At 46.5% G+C, this 24,033-nt stretch overlaps 1 protein-coding gene across 2 annotated transcripts in view; it reads right to left on the bottom strand.

The window, feature by feature from the left end:
• Positions 1-23,238, bottom strand: part of lingo1a (leucine rich repeat and Ig domain containing 1a) — a 65,498-nt gene extending 42,260 nt beyond the window's left edge. The window contains exon 1 of one of the 2 annotated variants that reach the window (XM_060908149.1): positions 22,985-23,238. The gene's annotated coding sequence lies outside the window, so the exon portion shown is untranslated. The remainder of the gene's footprint in view (positions 1-22,984) is intronic. The other variant, XM_060908158.1, reaches the window with a different exon arrangement.
• Between the last annotated feature and the right edge of the window lie 795 nt (positions 23,239-24,033).

The following is a 24,033-nucleotide window of genomic DNA, read 5'->3' as shown; positions in this document are numbered from 1 at the left end:
CGGATTCGCAAGTGCTGTGGTGTATTGTAAGAGATCAGCTTACATTTCGATTTCATTCATTACATACGGTTTCTACCAGCTTTTTTAGTTTGTATATATTTTCATTGTAAATAAAGTGTAAATATAGTGTTGTCAAGTTTGCTATCTTAGTTCCAGAAATTTCGTTTATTTGAGTGACTGAACTTGAACTTGAGGGGGCTAGTCAGCTAGCAAGAAAGCTGCACACAGATGCCAAGCGTTGCTGATTTAATTTTGGCGAAGCCATTTGCCAGTCTTCCTTTCGAGGAAAAAATTAAAATTAAAGAGCAGGGTAGACCAACACCTCAAATTGACTTGGTGAAAAAGGTAGGGAATAATACTCGTTCCTTTCAGCTCTCCTGGTACAAGAAAGTGAATTGGCTAACAGCAAGTGACCCACATCAACAACAGTAAATAGGCTACTTTAGTAATATGTCATGGATGGACCAAAAATATAGAATCTATTTAAAATGTTAATGCTGAGTATATTATATTGGAATATATATTTTTCTGGATATGAATTAAACAGCTACAATTTGGAAAACATTTTGAAACAAAAACACAGCCGAGAACATTTCACACTACAGACCTGGATTAAAAGTGAAGGGTTATCAAAATTGTCAATAAAACATTTCTCAGTCAAAATAAGTAAAATATAGGGAAAGTGTCATTGAATGAAATGTGTGGCACCCAGCTCTATGTTTGGCTCCCCAAGGTCAGTGCTTGTGCCTATTCCAGAACACTCTGCTGTTACTGCTGAGGTTCCTGACAAAGAGCTGCTTTAAATAATGATCAATTTTTAAACAACATGCCACAATTTTAAAATATAAAATGTTAAAATATACCCCCCCAACACCACCATCATGTATATTGGACAGTAGGCTAATGGGCCAAAAGAACCTGTTATTTCACAGTTTGTGACGCTGCCAACAATCAGCCAGATCAGAGGCAAGTGTATGGGCAAAATTGATGTTTTTTCTTTTAAAATCTGGAAATATCGTAACCGACCAGCCTCCCCTGTTTGAAAGACTACCAGCCGCCACTGCACTATAGCATTAACTTAAAAAGTAGATATGTGACCTCAACATATTCTAGGTCAGAATCAACCTTACTAACCATTCCCCACAACTGAATGAATAAAGCAAGAAGATGTGTACACTTTAATGGAAGGTGCAACAAGCTGTTCAACACAGCAATATGGCCAAACTGTCAGAATGGTATGTGTAGTAAGTTCCCTATGGGTGGGTGGAGCACAGAGGACGGCAGGACAGAGATCAGGATTCAATGGAGGCTTTATTGCCGCACTTTTCAGTAGACAATTCAAATAGCAATCAGAGACAGAGACAGACACACACACTGTAGTCTCGTCCGGGGAAGCTCTCCCTCTGCCTCCTTAAATAGGGCGCGGTCACTGGGAAGACACACAAACACAGGTTAATTGCCATCAGGTGTAGTGATTCTGCCACTCACCTTCCCTGACTCCGCCCTCCTGTCACAGACCGGCGCTTGACCACGCCCCCGCTGCCACATACCCCCACCCCCCGACTCAGGCTGGGCGGCCATCCGGCCTGCAGCCGACTCCCCCCCCCCCCCCCCCCCCCCTTTGACAGGAGAGGAAGTCCGCCACGACCATCTGAGCCCCCGGCCTGTGGACCACCTTGAAATTGAAGGGTTGGAGTGCCAGATACCAACGAGTGATCCGCGCGTTGGCATCTTTCATGCGGTGGAGCCACTGGAGGGGCACGTGGTCCGAACAGAGGGTGAAAGGGCGCCCCAGCAGGTAGTAATAGAGGGCGAGGACCGCCCACTTGATTGCTAGACATTCTTTTTCTATGGTGCTGTAGTGCCCCTCACGCACCGACAGCTTCCTGCTGATGTACAGGATGGGGTGGTCCTCCCCCTCCACCTCCTGGGACAACACCGCCCCCAGCCCTCTGTCCGACGCATCGGTCTGCAACACAAAAGGGAGAGAAAAGTCAGGGGAGTGTAATAGTGGCCCCCCACACAGTGCAGCCTTTACCTCAGAGAAAGCCCGCTGGCACTGCTCCGTCCACTGGACTGGATCTGGTGCCCCCTTTTTAGTGAGATCAGTCAGCGGGCTGGTGACGTCCGAATAATTAGGTATAAACCTACGATAGTAGCCAGCCAGCCCCAAGAACTGTCTAACCCCCTTTTTGGTCTTGGGCCTCGGACAGGCCACAATTGCTGCTGTCTTATTAATTTGGGGACGCACCTGCCCGTTGCCCAAGTGGAAGCCCAGATACCGTACTTCCACCCGCCCAATCGCACACTTCTTCGGGTTGGCAGTGAGACCCGCTCGCCTCAGCGACCTAAGGACGGCCCTCAGGTGTTGTAAGTGCCGCTGCCAGTCGTTACTATAAATGATTATATCATCCAGGTATGCGGCCGCATAGGTGGCGTGGGGGCGGAGGACCCTGTCCATCAGCCGCTGAAACGTAGCAGGCGCCCCAAACAGCCCAAAAGGAAGTGTGACGAATTGGTGCAAGCCGAACGGTGTGGAAAAGGCCGTTTTTTCCCGGGATAATGGAGTCAAGGGGATCTGCCAATATCCCTTCATCAAATCCAGTGTCGAATAAAAGCGAGCCGTGCCTAGTCGATCGAGCAGCTCGTCAATACGAGGCATTGGGTACGTGTCGAATTTAGACACTGCGTTGACTTTTCTATAGTCCACACAGAACCGGACCGACCCGTCGGCCTTGGGTACCAAGACCACTGGGCTGCTCCAGTCACTGTGGGACTCCTCGACGATGCCCATTTCGAGCATGGTCTGAAGTTCTTCCCGAACCACCTTTTTTTTGTGTTCGGGTAGCCTGTAAGGTTGGCTACGCACTACCACCTCCGGGGACGTCTCTATGTGGTGCTCTATGAGGTTAGTGCGACCGGGCAGGGGCGAGAACACATCCGAAAACTCGGTCTGCAATTGGGCGACCTCCGTGAGTTGGGTCGGGGAGAGGTGGTCTCCACAGGGGACCGGAGAGGTACGTGATGCCAATGTCCCTTTTTGAACCTCCGGCCCCAGCTCCGCCTTCTCCGGAACTACCGACACCAACGCCACGGGGACCTCCTCGTTCCAGAGTTTAAGCAGATTGAGGTGGTAAATCTGTAGCGCCCCAACTCTGTCCGTTCGCCTCACCTCATAGTCGACGTCCCCGACTCGCCGTGTGACCTCAAAGGGTCCTTGCCACTTGGCGATCAATTTGGAGCTCGACATGGGCAACAGTACGAGTACCTTATCTCCCGGAGTGAACTCTCTAAGGCGCGTACCCTTGTTGTACAGGCGGGCTTGCCGTTCCTGGGCCTGCCGCAAATTCTCCTGAGTTAGGTGGGTGAGCATGTGGAGTTTTGCGCGCAGGTCCATAACGTACTGAATTTCGTTTTTGCTTTGTGAAGGTCCCTCCTCCCAATTTTCCCACAGCACATCTAGGATGTCGCGCGGCTTACGCCCATATAATAATTTGAACGGGGAGAACCACGTGGAGGCTTGGGGGACCTCTTGCACTGAGAACAGCAAGAGTTCGAGCCACTTATCCCAATTACGTGCGTCCTCACTCACGAATTTTTTAATAATAATTTTGAGGGTGCGGTTGAACCGTTCTACTAAACCGTCCGTTTGTGGGTGATACACACTGGTGCGGATCGGCTTAATCCCCAACAACCCATACAGTTCATTCAGTGTATGTGACATAAACGAGGTGCCTTGATCAGTCAGAATCTCTTTCGGGATTCCAACTCGGGAGATGATGCGGAAGAGTGCCTCCGCAATACTGCGTGCTGAGATATTGCGCAGAGGCACTGCTTCCGGGTATCGCGTTGCATAGTCCACCAGAACTAATATAAAGCGGTACCCTCGTGCTGACCGATCTAATGGCCCGACGAGATCCATCCCAATTCTCTCGAACGGGGTCTCGATTAACGGAAGAGGGCGCAAAGGCGCTTTTGGAATGGCCGCTGGATTTACTAACTGGCATTCGCGGCATGCCGTACACCACCTACGGACATCGCCGCGAATCCCCGGCCAATAGAATCGGGCCATTATTCGGGCTAGTGTTTTATCCTGCCCTAAGTGTCCAGCCATGGGATTAAAGTGAGCCGCCTGGAATACCAATTCCCGGCGGCTCTTCGTAATTAACAGCTGTGTGACTCGCTCTTTAGTTTGAGTGTCCTGCGTCACTCGGTATAATCTATCCTTCATAATTGCGAAGTAGGGGAAGGATGGGGTGGCGTTCGGCTGGAGCGTTTGACCATCAATTACTCTCACTTGGTCAAATGCATGCCGCAGAGTCTCGTCTCGCGATTGTTCTAATGGGAAATCCGCGAGAGATTCCCCAATAGAGAGAGGAGAAGCCGGTGGCTCCTCACTCTGATGCGAAGATGACGTAGACGGCTCTGCGACAGCTGCTCCCGCCAAAGCGACACCGGGACCTCCCCCTGTCAACTGGCAGGACCCACTCTTTAATAGGTGCATCATTAAACCCCGAAATCCCGGCCAATCAGTCCCCAAAATTAAAGAGTGGGTAGGGCGAGGATTAACCGCCGCCTTCACTATAGATTTTTCCCCTCTGAAAAATATGTGGACCGACACCAAAGGGTAGCTGTGAACATCCCCGTGCACACACAACACCTTCACCCCCTGTGCTCCCCCCAATGCCTCGTCTTGAACCAGGCTTTGGCGGATCGAGGTCTGATTGCAACCAGAATCCACCAATGCCTGATATGTAGCCCCTTGGACACTCACCGGTATGCGATATGCTCCGGCCTGATCGAGGGCGGCCTCTGGCGCATCGGGGATCCGTACCACCACGCCCACTTCCATTGCCGTGCATTGTTGTTGCAGGTGGCCCGGCTCCCTGCAGCGCCAGCAAACCGCCCCGGGCTTTCCCTCTGCACCGGTGCTCTGGGGCTCATTCACCTGAGGGGGGGGAAAGACAGACACAGAAGGGAGAAACGGGAGGGCACCACGGGTGCGGCGGGCCAGCTGGGGTGGAGCCGGCCCCCATCTCCGCGGTGGTGGAATGGGGCGAGGACGGGACACAGAGGGAAGGGGAGAGAGAGAGAGAGAGAGAGAGAGAGAGAGAAGAGGAGAGAAGGGTTGACGTCTTCGGCTGTCCTGCCGCCGGAACAGCCGCCAAATGATCCTCCGCCAGCCCGACTGCCTGATCCAGCGACGCCGGGCGGTGGCACTGGACCCACTCCGTGGTTCCTGCTGGTAGGCAGGCGATGAACTGTTCCAGTACCACCTGGTCGACGATTCCCTCGGCGTCGCGATCGTTGGCCCTCAACCACCACCAGCAGGCATCCCGGAGCTGCTGGCCGAACGCGAACGGCCGGCCGACTTCCTCCAAACGCAGCGTGCGGAAGCGCTGGCGCTGTTGTTCCGGTGTGCACCCCACGTGCTGGAGGACGGCCCCATGGAGGTCCATGTAGGCCAGCCGGCAGTCGGCGGGGAGCTGTAGCACGACCAGCTGTGCCTCTCCCGTTAGCAGGGGGAGGAGGCGCGCCGCGCGCTGCTCCATTGGCCACCCTGAGACTTCGGCGACCTGTTCAAACAACGTGAGGAACACCTCGGGGTCGTCCTGCGGGCCCATCTTGGTGACAGTGAGGGGGGACGGGCCCTCGGTCGGAGCGCTGGTGGACCCCGCCGACGCGAGGAGATGCCGGAACTCCTCGCGACCTTCCTGCTGGGCCAGCACCAGGGCTTCGAAGCGCCACTCTTGTTCCTTTCGGAGTGTGACAAGCGCCTGGTGCTGGCTTTGCTGAGCCGTGGCTAGGGCGTGGACCAGGTCGGCGAATGGGGAGGAGTCCATGGGGCTGCTGGGTTGGTGCTCCACTGTCCCGGGTTTCGGCACCACTGTAGTAAGTTCCCTATGGGTGGGTGGAGCACAGAGGACGGCAGGACAGAGATCAGGATTCAACGGAGGCTTTATTGCCGCACTTTTCAGTAGACAATTCAAATAGCAATCAGAGACAGAGACAGACACACACACTGTAGTCTCGTCCGGGGAAGCTCTCCCTCTGCCTCTTTAAATAGGGCGCGGTTACTGGGAATACACACAAACACAGGTTAATTGCCGTCAGGTGTAGTGATTCTGCCACTCACCTTCCCTGACTCCACCCTCCTGTCACAGACCGGCACTTGACCACGCCCCCGCTGCCACAGTATGTTAAACAGAAACAAAAAAGAGACAAGTGATTTGAGAATATACACTCAAACAAAACAGCAATAAAGGAGGAGAGAGCGACAGCCCGAGGAAAGCCCCCACAGGAGCGTACATCATTTGCAACATAGGCTACCCAACTCAGTACAAGAACAAAGCACAGGAACAAAGCTAAGGCGACTGTCAATCCACCCACCCTAAACAAAATGCATTAGCCTACATATATTTACAAGAAGAGTGAATCTTTTCCAGTAGGAAAAGTAGCCTCGCTTGTGTTTAGCCGTTTTAATGTGAGCCTGTATATTGGCGTTACCACCATGGGCTACGGAGAAGGAACACTTACAGTGTGTGTAGTAGGCTTCGTGCGCATTGTTCTGCACCTCTCGGAGGAAGGGGTAGGTGCCCTGTAAATCTTTGGAAAAGGTACATTTTCTTTTCGGCATAATTGCTGCGGCATTACTGCTGCTAGCTGCTCGACAAAGAACATTCGCGCCAGTTAATGTTTATTTTATTGTTGCATGGCAACACGTTCTGTTGTCTGGAATAATGTGGCTAAATAAACACCCATGCCACAGGGCCAGGGGGCAGTAACCAGGAAAGTTTGTGATTCCTGTCAATTCATCAAAATAGTAAATGCAGACATTTCTCCGCTAATGATTCCCACGCTGCTCAGTCGCAAACATCGCGAGTGGCGAAAACCGGGACATAGCCGTGTCCCGACAGACTTTTGTTGGGACTCGGGACACACAACCCCAAATCGGGACTGTCCCGGTAAAACCGGGACATCTGGTCACCCTAATTTAGCAGGCTGATAAGTGCTGATAAAAACAGCTGTATTTATTACCTTAAAACCATGGCTGGTACCTTGAGGATATACAGTGGATATACAAAGTATACACACCACTGTTGAAATTGCAGGTTTTTGTGATGTAAAAAATGAAACCGAGATAAGTCATGTCAGATCCATTTTCACCTTTAATGGGATATAGCAGCTAACAAAATATAAGTGAAAAACAAATAGGAATGTTTGAGGGAAAATAGGGGGGAAAACCTTACAATAAAATGGTTACATAATTGTGCACACCCTTTAATTGATAATTAATTAATTAGAAAGTATATTTTGCTTGTAATATACAATATTTGGATCAGAGTCTACCAACTTAGCACATCTTGGCAATTTTATTACACCACTGCTTGCAGAAATGCTCCAGATCTATCAAATTGCAAGGGTATCTCCTGTACACAGTCCTCTTCAAATCATTCTACATGTTTTGATAGGATTTAGGTCTGGACTCTGACTGAGCCATCCCAAAACCTTGACCTTTCTTCATCTAAAGCTATTCCTTTGATGACTTGGATTCACACTTTGGGTCTTTATTATCCTAGAAGGTAAAAGTTCTCTTTATCCTCTTTATCATGTCTGAAAGAAGCATGCAGGTATATTGCCTACAGTCCGAGTCCCAGCTGAAGAGAAGCAGCCTCATGGCATGATGTTGCCACCACCATTCTTCACTGTGAATACAGTGATCTTTTGATGACAAACTGTCTTGTTGTTTGTTTGTTTGTTTGTTTGTTTGTTTGTTTGTTTGTTTGTTTGTTTGAACCAAATATATCATTGAGAATTATGCCCAAAAAGTTCTACCTTGGTCTCATCAAACCATAAAACCTTTTGCTAAATGGTTATGTTGCATGACTCACATTACATGATTTATCTTGGTTTCATTTTTTTACATCACAAAAACTTAAAAAAACTTATACAAACTTTTTTTTAATATATATTATAAAAATATATATTTTAAAAAATGCACAATCCAATACAATCTTATGTGACAAAACACTGGTCCTAGTTTTCATTCTATAATACATTGTTATGTTGTGGCTTTTTCTTTTCTTTTTTCCCCCTTTTTTTTCTTGGGGGGCACTACTAGTGTTATTCCTGGCTGAAAATATCAAAGTGATACACCATCATACAGTGTAACATCTAGGGCCCCGTGCATGTGACTTTTATTTATTTATTTATTTATTTATTTAAAATCCAAACACACATTTGCAATATGTACTTGCTTTTTACTAGGCTGTTTACCTAATCTAACGTCTTCAGTAATGGTGAGTTTATATGTAATACTATTCTCTCTATATTACATTGTGGCAGTGGGGGCATGGCCAAACGTCAGTTTGTGAATGGAGGGCATGTGAGTGGGAAGGTGGGTGGCCAAGTCGTTACACCTGTTGTCAATTAATTTGTGTGTGTGTGTGTGTGTGTGTGTGTGTGTGTGTGTGTGTGTGTGTGTGTGTGTTGCAGTGATGGTGAAGCATAAAAGGAGTGGGAGAGCAGAGAAGAGGCCCCCAGGACCAGAACACGACTGTGTGTACGTACGTGTGTCCTAGAGTTGAGCAAGTGAAGCTGAAAAGCTTAAATAAACATGTGTGTGAACATTATCTCCCACCTGCTGTACTTCTGTACTCCACCCACATCAGGGAACCCATTACAGTGGTGCTGAAACCTGGGAGTACCGAAGGGAGCCAGCCCCATGGAGTCCTCACCATTCAAGGACTTCATCCATGCTCTCGCTAACGCTCAGCAGAACCAGCATCAAGCACTGACCGCCCTCCAGAAGGAGCAGGAACAACGCTTTGAAGCCTTGGTGCTGGTCCAGCAGGAAGATCGCCAGGCGTTCTGGCACCTGCTTGCGTCAGCGGGGTACTCGACCACCACTGCAGCGGACCCTCCCTACCTCACCCTCACAAAGATGGGCCCACATAATGATCCGGAAGACTTCCTAGCGCTCTTTGAGCAAGCAGCCGAAGCATGGGGGTGTCTGGTCGAGCAGCGCGCAGTGCACCTACTTCCACTGTTGACTGGTAAGGCGCAGCTCACTGTGCAGCAGCTCCCCACTGACAGCCAGCTCATATATGCCGACTTGAAGCGAGCCATCCTACAACATGTTGGCCGCTCCCTGGAACAACAGCATCAGCTCTTCCGGATGCTGAAGTTGGAGGTTGGCCGACCATTCACATTCGGCCGACAGCTCCGGGATGCCTACCGGTGGTGGCTGAGGGTGGATGACTATGACGCTAAGGGAATCATCGACCTGGTGACACTGGAGCAGTTCATCGCACGACTTCCGGAAGGATGGGCAGAGTGGGTCCAGTGTCATCACCCGGTGTTGCTGCAACAAGCCATCGAACTGGTGGAGGACCACCTGGCGGCAGTACTGATGGCAGGAGGATGTGTCACCTCTTCTCTTTTTTCTCTCCTTCCCCCTTCCTCTCTTCTTCCCTTCCCTGCCATGTTACCCCATGGCGGAGGCATGGGCCGGCTCCCCCCCAGCTGGCCCGATGTACCCGTGGTGTCCTCCCATTTTTCCCTTCCGTGTCTGTGTCTTCTCTTCCTCAGGTGAGTGATGCCCATAACACTGATGCAGAGGGGAAGCCTGGGCCAGTCTGCTGGCAGTGCAGGGAGCTGGGACATCTTCAGAGTCAGTGCTCTTTGATGGAGGTGGTCCAGATCCCTGACCCGCCAGAGACCGCCCTCGATCGGGCCAGAGCATATCATATACCAGTAAGTGTGCAAGGGGATATGTATCACGCATTGGTGGGTTCCGGCTGTAATCAGACCTCAATCTACCAAAACCTGGTGCAAGGTGAGGCACTGGGGAGAGCACAAGTGGTGAAGGTGCTGTGTGTGTATGGGGATGTTCACAACTACCCATTAGTGTCTGTCCACATTTTATTTTGGGGAGAAAAGCATAGAATAAAGGTGGCAGTTAATCCTCATCTCACCCACTTGCTGATTTTGGGGACTGATTGGCCAGGGTTCAAATAATTGACGGAACACATAGTAAGAGGTGGGCTCTGCATTAGTACATCACGGGAAGATCTCAGTGTGGCATTGACTGGGGAAACTGTCACAGAGTCGTCTATGTCAGCACCGCATCAGGGCGATATGAGCAGTGAGGAGCAGCTCACCCCTCCTCCCTATCTTGGGGGTTCCCTTGAGGATTTCCCATTAGAGCAGTTGTGAGACAAGACTCTGTGACATGCGTTTGACCAAGTGAGAGTAATTGATGGTCAAACTCTCCAGCCAAGTGCGACACTGGCCTTCCCATATTTTGCTATTATTAAAGACAGGTTGTACTGAGTGACGCAGGACACTCAAGCTGGTGAACAAATAACCCAGTTGTTAATCCCAAAAAGCCATAGGGAACTCGTATTCCATGCGGCTCACTTTAGTCCCATGGCCGGACACTTAGGGCAGGATAAAACACTAACCCAAATAATGGCCCGGTTCTATTGGCCAGGGATTCACAGGGATGTCCATCAGTGGTGTGTGGTGTGCCATAAGTGCCAATTAGTAAATCCCGTGGCCATTCCAAAAGTGCCTTTGTACCATCTCCCTCTAATCCAGACCCCTTTTGAGAGAACTGATATGGATTTCGTCGGGCCATTAGATCGGTCGGCACAGGGATATCACTTTATTTTAGTTCTAGTGGACTATGCAACGTGATATCTAGAAGCAGTGCCTGTCCGCAATATCTCATCACACAGTATTGCGGAAGCGCTTTTCCATATTATCTCCCGGGTCGGAATTCCGAAATAAATCCTAAAAAACCAAGGCACTATATTTATGTTACACACACTGCAAGAACTGTATGGGTTATTGGGAATTCAGCCTATCCGCACCAATGTCTATCACCCACAAATGGATGGCTTAGTGGAGCGATTTAATCAGACACTCAAAAACTTAATTTGGAAATTTGTGAGGATGCACAAAATTGGGATAAATGGCTTGAGCCCCTGTTATTTGCAGTATGAGAGGTCCCGCAAGCCTCCACAGGTTTTTCACCATTTTAGTTATTATATGGGCATAAGCCGCATGGCATTTTGGACGTGCTATGAGAAAATTGGGAGGAGGGACCCTCACTGAGCAAGAACGAAATTCAGTACATTCTTGACCTGCATGCAAAACTCCACACCCTCATGCACTTAACCCAGGATAATTTATGGCAGGAACAAGAATCTCAGGTCTGGCTGTACAACAGGAGAACACCACATTGAGATGCCCCTGGGGGTGGTGGTGCATAGCTGCCCTTACCGCTTGCCTGAACACAAAAAAAGTTGGTTCGGGATGAACTCAAAGCCATGCTTGAAATGGGCATCATCGAGGAGTCCCACAGTGACTGGAGTAGCCCAGTGGTCCTGGTTCCCAAAACCGACAGGTCGGTCCAATTCTGTGTGGTCTGTATGGTTCTGTGTGGTCATTGCGGTGTCTAAGGCCAAGTTTACATTAGACCGTATCTGTCTCGTTTTCTTCGCGGATGCACTGTCCGTTTACATTAAAACGCCTGGAAATGCCGGGAAACGGGAATCCGCCAGGGTCCACGTATTCAATCCAGATCGTGTCTGGTCCGGTGCTGTGTAAACATTGAGAATACGCGGATACGCTGTGCTGAGCTCTAGCTGGCATCGTCATTGGACAACGTCACTGTGACATCCACCTTCCTGATTCGCTGGCGTTGGTCATGTGACGCGACTGCTGAAAAACGGCGCGGACTTCCGCCTTGTATCACCTTTCATTAAAGAGTATAAAAGTATGAAAATACTGCAAATACTGATGCAAATACTGCCCATTGTGTAGTTATGATTGTCTTTAGGCTTGCCATCCTTCCACTTGCAAGTGGTAAGTGACGCGCATCCCCGATATGCACTAGGATCACACACACAGCGGCTCAGTCCCGAATCACTGCTCGTGCACTTCACTCGCGCGCTCTGTGAGCTGCGCAGGGCCGAAGTGTGCACCCTCCAGAGGGCACTCACTGTTTAGGGCGGAGTGATTTGGAGCGCAGGATGTCTGCGGAGCCGAGCGTATCCATGTATTGGCGTTGCTGTGTGCATGCGAATCGTGTATTGGCATTGCTGTGTGCACGCTAATCGTTTTCAAAACGTTAATCTGATGATCCGCTGATATGGTCTAATGTAAACCCCACCTAAATTTGACGCATGCCCAATGCCTCACATTGATGAGTTGCTCGATCAGTTAGGCGCTGCTCACTTTTATTCAACACTGGATCTAACAATGGGATATTAGCAAATCCCCTTGACTCCTCTTTCCCGAGAGAAAATGGCCTTTTCCACACCGTTTGAGTTACACCAATTTGTCACGCTTCCTTTTGGGTTATCTGGGGCTCCCGTTATGTTCCAGCAGCTCATGGACAAGATCCTCCACCCTCACATCACCGACACAGCAGCATACCTCAATGACATCATTATTTATAGCAATGATTGGCCGTGGCGCCTGAAACACCTTAGGGCCATCTTAAAGTCGCTGAGGCATGTGGGTCTCACAGCTAATCCAAAAAAGTGTGCAATTGGGTGGGTGGAAGTACGGTATCTGGGTTTCCACTTGGGTCATGGCAGGTGTGTCCCCAAATTAACAAGACTGCAGTGATTGCGGCCTGCCCGAGGACCAAGACCAAAAAGGGGATGAGACAGTTCCTGAGGCTGGCTGGCTACTCTCACAGGTTCATACCTAATTATTTGAATGTCACCAGCCCGCTAACTGATCTCACTACAAAGGAAGCACCAGATCCAGTCCAGTGGATGGAGCAGTGCCAACAGGCTTTCACTAAAGTAAAAGCTACACTGTGTGGGGGGCCACTTTCACACTCCCCTGACTTCTCTGTCCCTTTTGTTTTACAGATGGACACGTTGGACGGGGTCTGGAGGCCATTTTGTCCTAGAGGGTGGAGGGCAAGGAGCGTCCTGTGCTGTACATCAGCCACAAGCTCTCGATGTGTGAAAGCAAGTACAGCACCATCAAAAAGGAGTGTCTGGCCATAAGTGGGCAGTCCTCGCCTCCAATACTACCTGTTGGGGCACCCTTTCACCCTCTGTTTGGACCACATGCCCCTCCAGTGGCTCCACCGCATGAAGGATGCCAATGCGCGGACCACCCATTGGTATCTCACCCTCCAGCCTTTTAAATTCGAGGTGGTCCACAGGCCGGGGTCGCAGATGGTGGTGGTGGACTTCCTGTCCCATCGGGGGAGTCCACTGCAGGCCTGATGGCTTCCCGGCCTGAGTCGGGTGGTGGGGGTATGTGGCAGCAGGGGCATGGCCAGGCATCAGTTTGTGAATGGAGGCCAGGGTCAGGGAAAGTGAGTGGCCAAGTCGTTACACTTGTGCTCAATTAATGTGTGTGTGTGTGTGTGTGTGTGTGTGTGTGTGTGTGTGTGTGTGTGTGTGTGTGTTTGTTGCAGTGATGGTGGAGCATAAAAGGAATGGGAGAGCAGGGAAGAGGCCCCTGGGACCAGAACACGACTGTGTGTGTGTGTGTGTGTGTGTGTGTGTGTGTGTGTGTGTGTGTGTGTGTGTGTGTATGTGCATGTGTCCTATAGTTGAACAAGTAAAGCTGAAAAGCTTAAATAAACATGTGAGTATGAACATTATCTCCCGCCTGCCATACTTCTGTACTCCACCCACATCAGGGAAACCATTACATGCATAATTTACCAACCAGGGAAAATTTGTTTATATTATTTCAAATAATGTTACTTATTGCAGTCCAGAACAGTATATTAATTTATAGATACCAGATCACTTTTTTCTGAACATCTCATCAAATTAACTTTTCTTACATGAGTGTATGTTACAACCTTGGAGGAAAGACATACAGATTTAATTTCAGGTAAACATGAAACCAGTTCTGTATAGTTGCTAGTTCCCTGGCTTTCACATACTGCAGTGTTGAGGGATTAGTCAGTATGCTTAATAAGTCATACTGGAATACAGGACCTGAGTTGAATATTGCATTATAATATTGCTGATTACTGAAATAGCGGTGGCACAGTGGTGTAGTGGTTAGCATTGTCACCTCACAGCAAGAAGGTTCTGGGTTTGAGCCCAGTGGTCAACAGGGGCCTTTCTGTGTGGAGTTTGCACGTTCTCCCCCTGTCTGCATGGGTTTCCTCTGGGTGCTCCGGTTTCCCCCACACTTCAAAGACATGCAAATTAGGCTAACTGGGGGCTCTAAATTGACCGTAGGTGTGAGTGTGAATGGTTGTTTGTCTCTATTGCTGCTTTTCCACTACCAACGCGGCTGAGTTGGGCTGAGCCGTGCCGTGCTGAGTTGGGCTGAGTCGAGCTGAGTGGGGCTGTTGGAGTTGCATTTCGACTACAACCGCACTGAACCGTGCTGGCTGGAAGTGGGTGGACACATTGGGTGGAGTTAGCAAAAGTGGGTGGACGTCACGTGATGTCGTTAGGCGGCGCAAACAGTGACATCAGTGACCTTTTAAGTGGTAGTCTCACAACCCGGATAGTAAGCAATAAACATGGAGGACATGGAGTCGTTAGTGTTGCTAGTCTTGGTGCTGTGGCTTGTTGTCACCGACAACGCCAACAGATACTGGCAAGAGTGTATAGATGAGGCGAGGCGCATAAGGCTTCAGAAATTCTCGTAATTCTTCTTCTTCCGGGTTTACGGTGTTTACAGATCCCAGCGTGCTCACGGGGCGTATGAGGACACTCCTCCTCACCAATCAGTGCACAGGGGAGTGTCTCCTCACGCCCCTAGCCCCACTCGGCTCGGTTTGGCTCGCTTCAGCCCCACTCCAAAACCGTGCGAGTTTTGGGAGCTGAGTAGGGCTGAAGCGAGCTGAGTCGTGCTGTTCTGAGGTAGTCGAAACGCGAGCCGTGTCGGGCTGAAGTGAGCTGAAGTGAGCTGAAAAAGGGTAGTGGAAAAGGGCCATATGTGTCAGCCCTGCGATGACCTGGTGACTTGTCCAGGGTGTACTCTGTCTCTCGCCCATAGTCAGCTGGGATAGGCCCCAGCTTGCCCGCAACCCTGCACAGGATAAGCAGTTATGGATAATGGATGGATGGATGATGACTGAAATATAGGAATATGTATCTTCTCACTTTCTGTCTTTATTTCTCTTGTCCTTCAAATATCTGTAAATGGAACATCTTTAAATACTCTTCCAGTGCTCCCAGAGGGCTTTGGGGAGCACATTTATGTACATGGACACACACACACACACACACACACTTGGTTCAATTTTCACCAGTAATCACCATTGCAACTCTGTGGTTCTATTCCCCAGAGGACATCTGACATGGCTTAGTGTGTCATCACATCACTCTCTATCTTTCACATTGGCTGTGCTTAAGCAGAGACATTTTTTTCTCCAGCCTCTTCTCCAGTAACCACATTTCCTGTCTTCTACTGCTCCATTCACAAACTCTCTCTCTCTCTTTCTCTCTCTCAATTTGTCTTTGCCTTTCCTTCTCATGTAGAGTTTATAAACCCACATTACTTATTTAAAAAAAAAAAGAGGTGGAAACCTCCTTGGAAGTGGACATCAGAACATATTATGCAGAGCATGATGTAACCACAGGAACCTCTACTAGGACAACAGTGACTGCACAGATAAACCATGCCTTTTAGAGTGGTGCATCTGAAAATAAAAGTCCTATCATTAATTGCAATATGACCATATGTGCGGGCGGCACAGTGGTGTAGTGGTTAGTGCTGTCGCCTCACAGCAAGAAGGTCCGGGTTCGAGCCCCGTGGCTGTCGATGGCCTTTCTGTGTGGAGTTTGCATGTTCTCCCCGTGTCCACGTGGGTTTCCTCTGGGTGCTCCGGTTTCCCCCACAGACCAAAGACATGCAGGTTAGGTTAACTGGTGACTCTAAATTGACCATAGGTGTGAATGTGAGTGTGAATGGTTGTCTGTGTCTATGTGTCAGCCCTGTGATGACCTGGTGACTTGTCCATGGTGTACCCCGCCTTTTGCCCGTAGTCAGCTGGGATAGGCTCCAGCTTGCCTGCGACCCTGTAGAACAGGATAAAGCGGCTAGAGATAATGAGATGAGACGAGATGAGACCATATGTGCTTGTTACGACCCTGGTGCCAGGGGTCGTGTGTGTGGTTATGTGTGGGTGCGTGTTTTCTTTTCTCTCTTTCTCTCTCAGGTGGACGCCCCTTTCTCTTATACGCAGCTGTTCCCACTCACCTCATTAAGGGGCCATGTTTAAAAGTGAGAGGGAGACGCCTTTCGAGAGGTGTGTGAGCCGGTGGGCTGTGGCGGTGACAGTTAGGAGAGAGAGAGTTGTGAGCTACGTCTAGCGAGTGTGCGCTGCTCCTTTAAGGGAAAAGGAGCGTGCGTAATCCCGGACCTGTTTGGTTGTGGTTTGTTTGTTGTCGTTTTGGTGAGAGAACCTGGCTCTTGTGTTTGTTTTTTCTTTGTTTGGAGACCAGTGCTTTTAGCTGTTTTTCTACTATTGTGTGAATAAAAACGGTTTCCATTTTGGCCTTGAGTCCGCTTCCTTGTCCTCTTTTTCCTCCCGGGTTTTTCTGGTTTATCTTTGTTGCTTCCCCCCATCCCCTAGTTGCCGCAGGGAACATAACAGTGCTATACAGTGATTGTACAGTGTAGCAGGATTTGGGCTTGGACTCAAGCCTGTATTTATGCCTGGCTCATCTCACCAACCCTGACTATGTGGTGGAGGCTCTAATTAAGGGCTAACGCTTGAAGGGTCTCCCAGGTTTGCTTGAAATGAGCAGTAAGACTGTACTGAAAGGCCCCCCTATTGTGACTTGAAAACAGGGCTGCAAAATAGGCAAACTTGAATGTTAAGTTTTTAAGAAGCGGATCAAAACACACATTGGACTTTTCAATGTCAAGAGGCTTGCGAATTTTAGAATAATTAAAACCGAGTTAATTACTAGAGGGGGTGAACTTCTGCTGGATTCAGGGATTAATTTCCTTGAAAGAAAGCAAATCCTTAATGCATCTTAATGATCTGTGGTAAATGGCCATCCAAATAAAATCCCCCCCACCCCAAAAAAAGAGGTCCTGCATGTGTAAAATATATGTCTACATGAGGAACACATTTAAAGCACAGAATAACAAAGAAAACCACAGAGGCATTTCAAAAAAGCCCCTATTAATGCTTTCAGAAATGAAAGTAAAGTGTGGGTAGCCATTAGAGAGGACCCAAGTATCATCTTTGAATGTTATGTCATTCATGTCTTGTTGACAGAGGGCCAAAGAGCTTGTGTGTGTGTGTGTGTGTGTGTGTCCATACTGTTATCACCCTCCGATAGTGACTAAAAAGATATTTGCATGGCACATAAATGGGGTCTGAGGGGAACTTGGAGAAATCCTACTTGTACTCATCCAAACATGTGCGTGCGTGCGCGCACACACACACACACACACACACACACACACACACACACACACACACACACACACACATTGGCTTGACACTATCAACTGCATATAGCACTGTCAGTTTCAGCTTCATGCAACTCTTGCTGATAGCATGACCAATTTACACTTTGCCCCTCCCCATGTCTATTCCAATTAAACATTGATGCATTATAAATAGTGATCCTGTCAGGGTGACATATTTAGGGTGCAACACAAATCAGAATGACTGCTGTAGATAAATAAACAAATCCAATTAAAGAATGTGTCAGTAAGACTGTGCTTAGCTCAGCTCCTTTCCTAAGCACGCGCACACACGCACACGCGCACGCGCACACACGCACACACAGAAATGAGCTACAAACAAACTCCTTCTGGCCTAATGCTGATTGATGAACCATCCCAATCCTGTGTAATTTACAACCTCTCTGATCTACTAAGCATGCACGTCAGTCAGTCTGCCCCAAAATGACAAATGTTTCCTTGAGATTCTCTCAGCAAAAGGACAGCTATTGATTGGTTTATTAGACCATCCTGTTTGCCAAAACTTCTTTTACTCGGCAGGATTCTTAGTAAGCTTTCCTACTCACAATAATTAGCTTAACTGGAATATGTGTTAGTGGAAAAAAGAAAGAGTATTCCAACCATACAGCAATAGTCTCAAGAATCACAAGTTTAAATGTCAAATGAGCTTGAATATTTTCCATTTAATTATATTTTACTAACAGCATAATAGAGCCTGACAGTACAATAAAGACTGATCAGGTTTGGAAACAGAAAGAGAGAATATTAAATTATATTAAATCCAGCATAATAACCTGATGTATTTTTCAGGTGTTTGTTTGCCCCCCCCCAGAAATCACACTAAAGTTTGGTTTTGATGTGGCAATTGGCAAGCAAGTCCTGATTTAATTAATTTAATTTGGATATTTGAAACCTAAAGTGCCGACCTCAACATACAGCAATTTGCATTGCAGGCAAGTAAGTTCATTAAAAAAAAAAAGAATAGCAAAGCCACAGGACTCTGCTGAATTGGTGAAGTATATTTTGTTTAAAAATTAGCCATAAGCTGCTCCATCTCTCTCTTGCACTCTCTTTCTGTCTATTTAAGGTTACAACTGTAAGCCTTTTGGCTTTCAATGTGGGATTGACCTTTCAGAACAGGATAATATGGCAAGACTGAAAATCAATGCAGACACAGATAAAGATCTTTGCATTGAGAGACCTTTCCACTAAGAGACCTTTCCACTAGCTTTAAATGAGGTATTACTGTCATAATTGCAATTGGGACTTCTGTTCTGTAGTGTCCCTTTTTCCAAAGGCATTTTTTTTTCAAACCTGAAGTGATGGAACTCCCCTCAGAGCAACACTACATGCCTCCCGACCCCTTCCCCTCCATATCCCCTCAGGCTTTGAGTGTTTGGTGTGGGAACTCTGGAAGATCTCTGGGAGATCTGCACTGCATGGCTCCAGCATAGCAGCCATGAAGTACAGCACCCTGAAATTAACCTTCTTTCAAAGTGTGGCTTCAAGTGTATGTCTGCTTGAAGATGCCACATCAAGCGCCTGCTGGTGCTGTAATTTAAAGAGGGTACTTGAGGATAAACAAATGTACATGGTGAATAGAAGTTGAGGATCCACTGCAAAGCAGTTGCCCTCACTTACAGCTTCAGACCTCTGCTGTAACTCTAAACACTACATCATTTAACAAAAGATGCACAAATTATTTTTAAAAAATGATTGTAAATTCATATAAAAATGTTTAATTCAAATCTACCTTCTACAATAATGAAGGATGTTGGAAGCAGTTATAAAAGCATATGGTGGGCATAGAAGGGTGGTCATTCTCTTATTAGATAAAATGTATATCAACAGAAAGTAAACTTCTGAACTGATGTTTTTTTGACTCTGTGGCATGGCATAGCAGTGGATAACATTACGGCAAAACAGATCCAGCTTCCTGGGTTCAGTCCTTAGCATAGATTACTCTCTGTGTGGAGTTTCATGTTCCCACAACTTCATGTTGGTTTCTGCCAGGCTCTCCAGTTTCCTCCTACTGTCCAAAGATATGCAAGTAGGCAGACTGACTATACTACCTTGCCCCTAGCTGTGAAAGATTGGATGTGTGTATGATGGAGCCCTTAATTCTCCAGCCTTGCCCCAAGTGTTCCCATAAGCTCTGGAACCACTATGACCCTGACCTGGATAAAACTGAAGATAAATGAATTAATGAATTATTTGGACTTTTTCCACTATAAACATACACTTTGACCATTTCTGCTAAACATTGTATTAATTTTCTTATTATTTGGGTAAGGTTCTCTATGCTGAAGTGGTGTGACAAATGGAATGCATCACAACTGTAGTTCTTTGACTAAGCGGTGGATTGACAAGGTGTTTTTTCTTTCTTGCTTGCTGAATACTAATAGCATAGTTGTGCCCTCATGACAAAAAAAAAAAAGCTATTCAGACTAGGTGTGAATGGTATTCATGTTTTACCATAGCTGTGGAACATCAAAACCAGCAGCACTTTATTGACAGAACATCCCATTGCATGCACTCATTCAGCACCATTGGCAGAACTGTGCACTTCTGTGTTTATGAATGAGATAGTGAAAAATGCTAGCCAATACTGATCACAGTTACTGCGACGTCCATAAATGCACAAATAATTCATGCAATTATCTGTATTCAAGGTTTCACTCATTTCCCACCAATGTGCTTGTAAGAAAGAAATGGCACTGTGCTATTCACCAGAATGTATGTTGTCTAGCAATGCTTTTTGTTTGTTTGTTTGCTTGCTTGCTTTTTTTGACAAATACATGGGATAAAAAAAAGCAATTTTACAACCCTGTCATGATGGATAATAATTTACTGCAACACAACATCTGCATGAAGCCTATGTTATGCTTGTCCTCTGGCTATTCGTGTAACCCCAGTAGACCCAGATGGCCCTGGTCTGTTCCTCACTCAGGAGAACCACAGTTACAACATGTAATCTTCCACCCTACCTGTGGTTACTGCCAGTGCAGTTTCCTTTGGAACTAGTGGAGGCTGTATATCAAAGTTGTCACAAAGATAATATGTACAAATGGTGCATCTCACCAGAAAATAACATACAACATTCCTAAATACTACAAAATGCCATAATATGTCATGCCATGTGCTATCTTATCTTTATGTTTCCTAAAGGTTTGCAAACTTAACTCCACATAAAAGACAGTGGGCTGGGTGTTTGGTGCCAGCAAGTACTTTGCCATAAACCATGTTTCTTTAAAGCAGACAGCAGCATGAAATATGATTTATTCATTGTTAACACAATATAGGATTTTGAAAACCATTACTAGTAAACACTGCAAAGTGCAAATGCACTTTCTAACCAGTCAGCAGATGTTTTCTTATGTGCTGTGAGCATTGAGACCAATTTCACCTGTTTCTCTCAGGTGATAATCTCCATTTCTCCTGAATCTCCCAATGGCCAATCCAGGCTTGGCTAGTCTTCGAAATAGCCATATTCATATAGAAATGGAGCAGTGTTCAGCATTTGTCATTCCTATATGTAATTTGTCTATCCTTTTCACTGTCTACTGCACATGCATCAAAGCCCTGTCCAGTATGACTTTTTATTCCTAAAGTGGTCTAATGTCGTTAGCCTACCATTTAGTAAAATATGGGGAATAGGTCCTGCAATTTAATGGAAAAAAAATCACCACAATGAGTACTAAGAGATAACCAATAGCAATTGAATTTGAATTGAAGGACATTCTTGAGCATTTATCAATCAATGTTAGCAGCCTAAGAAGCAGCATCCATTGCACTGACTGTTCATGGAAACAGAATGAGGTAAATCTAAAAGATGACATATGTACCCAGATAGGTTTTTAGTAAGTTACCATTCATTTCAGGCAATAATTTTATGTCCTGTTTCCTTCTCAACATAAGTACAATTTTAATAAAGCGTTTAAATATGGTTTAGATCTTGGCTTATGCCTGTCTATGAACACATAGATCTATGATGGAGATGTGTATCAATATATTGCTTTATATCTGCAATACCCTGCTCTTAAGCATGCTGTTTTTCCACAAACCAATACCAGTAGACACTTTCCCAGCCTTTCCGAGTTAATTATTTGGGTTAAAGTAATTGCTGATGCGATTGGGAAGTTCAGAGCTGTGGATACTAAACTAGTCCAATTTGGTCTAAACATGTGACCCTGGCAACCCTTATGGCTTACAAAAATCAGAAATGTGTGCACACCACAGTTAACATGTTTTCCATGCAGGTTTTACAATGTAGCAGTGGTGGAAAATCTGGCAATGCTGTACACCAATGAAAGCCTGGGCAGAAAGCTAATGTTTAATCAGCCATGTTTTAATTTTGTTACATTCTAATGCACAGCCTTTGATTCATTAGTGCTTGTTTCTGCTGTATTGAAGAAAAAAAAATATTGTCTCGGGATACCACCATTTACTTATATTTTGTGTATTATTACACCTCTAAGCAGCAGTCATGGGACTGAAACATAGGGCTTCTTGACAGTACTTTGAAGTGTCTATGATAAACAATAGTGTGCATAAATCATTAATCAAAACCTGCATGTGTTGTAAGATATGAATGTGATATAAGAGATCTTTGTGATATCCTGAGAAGTCAGACCAGATTGCATGGGATATTACCCACTTGCCAATGAAACAGACTGACCTTTCTGCCAGTGAAATTTTTTTTTTTTAATGCCTTTAAATACACCGATGCAGAGTACTAACAAGGTTGGCATGTTTATTACCTATTTCAGCAAACTGTATTCTCATCATTAACTGGATGGAAGGTGTCCAGGAGAACCATTTAATATTATGTCTACCTGCCCCATGATATAAAACACCCTGTCTAATTTTTAAGTGGAATGATATCAAAGAGTAATGACAATGGCTTCAGACTCTATAACAAGAAAAGTTTGTATTCTTCTGAAAATACACATATGTGCATCATGATACAGAGAGAGAGAGAGAGAGAGAGAGAGAGAGAGATATGTTGTGGGGTGGTGTCACACCAAACATTTTTTTTTTGGGGGGGGGGGGGGGGGGGGTCTTTTTTATTTTGTTTTCAATTGCATAAATTGCGACATCCTAATTTTTTCACATTTCTTGGGGTTTGCTTTGTGTATAATAGAAGAGTGAAATGCGACAGTTAACGTTTTTTTCGCAATCATATTCTTCCAGTGGCGCAATGACAAACGAGCTACAAACTCGCAGCGTTCCGCGTTATCGGCTACTGAAACAAATCTGAAAAACTGACATGGTGGAAAATGACTGATAAAGATAAAGTGAACAGAAATGGGTCTCGTGTAATGACGTTTATTCAACCCTAATGACATTTAAACACCCTTGAAAGCGGTATCGCCTTCGGCCGCTTTATCAGCCATTCATCTGAACAGCGACAGCACTGAGGTCGGCAAAACGACGTGCACCACAATGAACGATGCTATATCGTTTGCGTGTCCCCATTCTGTCCGATCGCCTTTTAAACGTGTTTTTGAGCGCGCGCGCCTGTGCGTGTGTGTCCGTGTGTACTCACCTACCGCCGTTCGTAAGCATCCTCAAGGGGTTCACACTCATACACAGCGGCAACTCCCCGCGTCGAACGGACCGACTGCACTATCTCATTTCCATCGCTGGACACACCAAGTGCCAAGCAAACAAACAAATAAATAAATAGATAAATAAACGAACGTTTTCGGTTCCCGTTATTGCGAACAAATTGTTACGAGCATCATTTTGTCGGCGTGGTTCGTTTCTGTTCCGGACAGCAGGTCGACTCGAGAGAGAAAGGGTTCCACACGCGCCTGCTGCTGCCGCGAGCTTACAAAATGAGGCGTGGAGAGAGAGAGAGAGAGAGAGAGAGATTGATTCTTCTGGACCGGAATTCAGTTAGCTCAGCTGGCAGACTAACACACCACACCACACCTCAATTACATATTATTATTATTATTATTATGATTATTATTATTATTATTATTGTTGTTGTTGTTGTTAACAGCCATACCAATAAAGGTATCTCTACATTTCATTTTCCAAAAGAAAACCCAGACAGTAATATTACTGATTATTATATTAAAAAAAAAAAAAAAACTAATCAAGAAGCTATTCATCACTCGTTTGAAATCTACTGACCCTGTGCAGTGTATCAAATGCTGACGGTCAGAGGTTACATATAGGGCTGCAATTCTCTAAACGAGGACCTGGTGGCACTGTTGGACTCAAATACGTTATTATGAAAGGCCATACCTTTAACTCTTGCACAAAGCTCTCGAGTAGTCAGGAACCATCTCAGGAAAACTATAGTAGCATGCTGCATTATAAGGCCCACCAGACGCACAGCTTGTGAACAGGCAAGGCAGGCAACTGCTTGGGGACCCCTGGCCCAGGGGCCTGAGAGTCGGAGCCCGAGGGCTTATTTATTTTGTTTTTTATTGTTTTTATTGTTCTTTACCATTGTATTTTCACATTTGGAATTTTAAAAAACTTTGGTTTCATACATTTTTCGTTGGTGTCAGATTATTTATAACATATTGGTGATGAACACTGGTCAGAAGGGCCCCCTGGAAATTTTTGCTTGGGGCCACA

The sequence above is a fragment of the Neoarius graeffei genome, chromosome 2, assembly GCF_027579695.1.
Source record: "Neoarius graeffei isolate fNeoGra1 chromosome 2, fNeoGra1.pri, whole genome shotgun sequence".
Taxonomy (NCBI): domain Eukaryota; kingdom Metazoa; phylum Chordata; class Actinopteri; order Siluriformes; family Ariidae; genus Neoarius; species Neoarius graeffei.
Note: the sequence above shows the minus strand (reverse complement) of the source record. Positions and strands in the feature narration are given on the sequence as shown.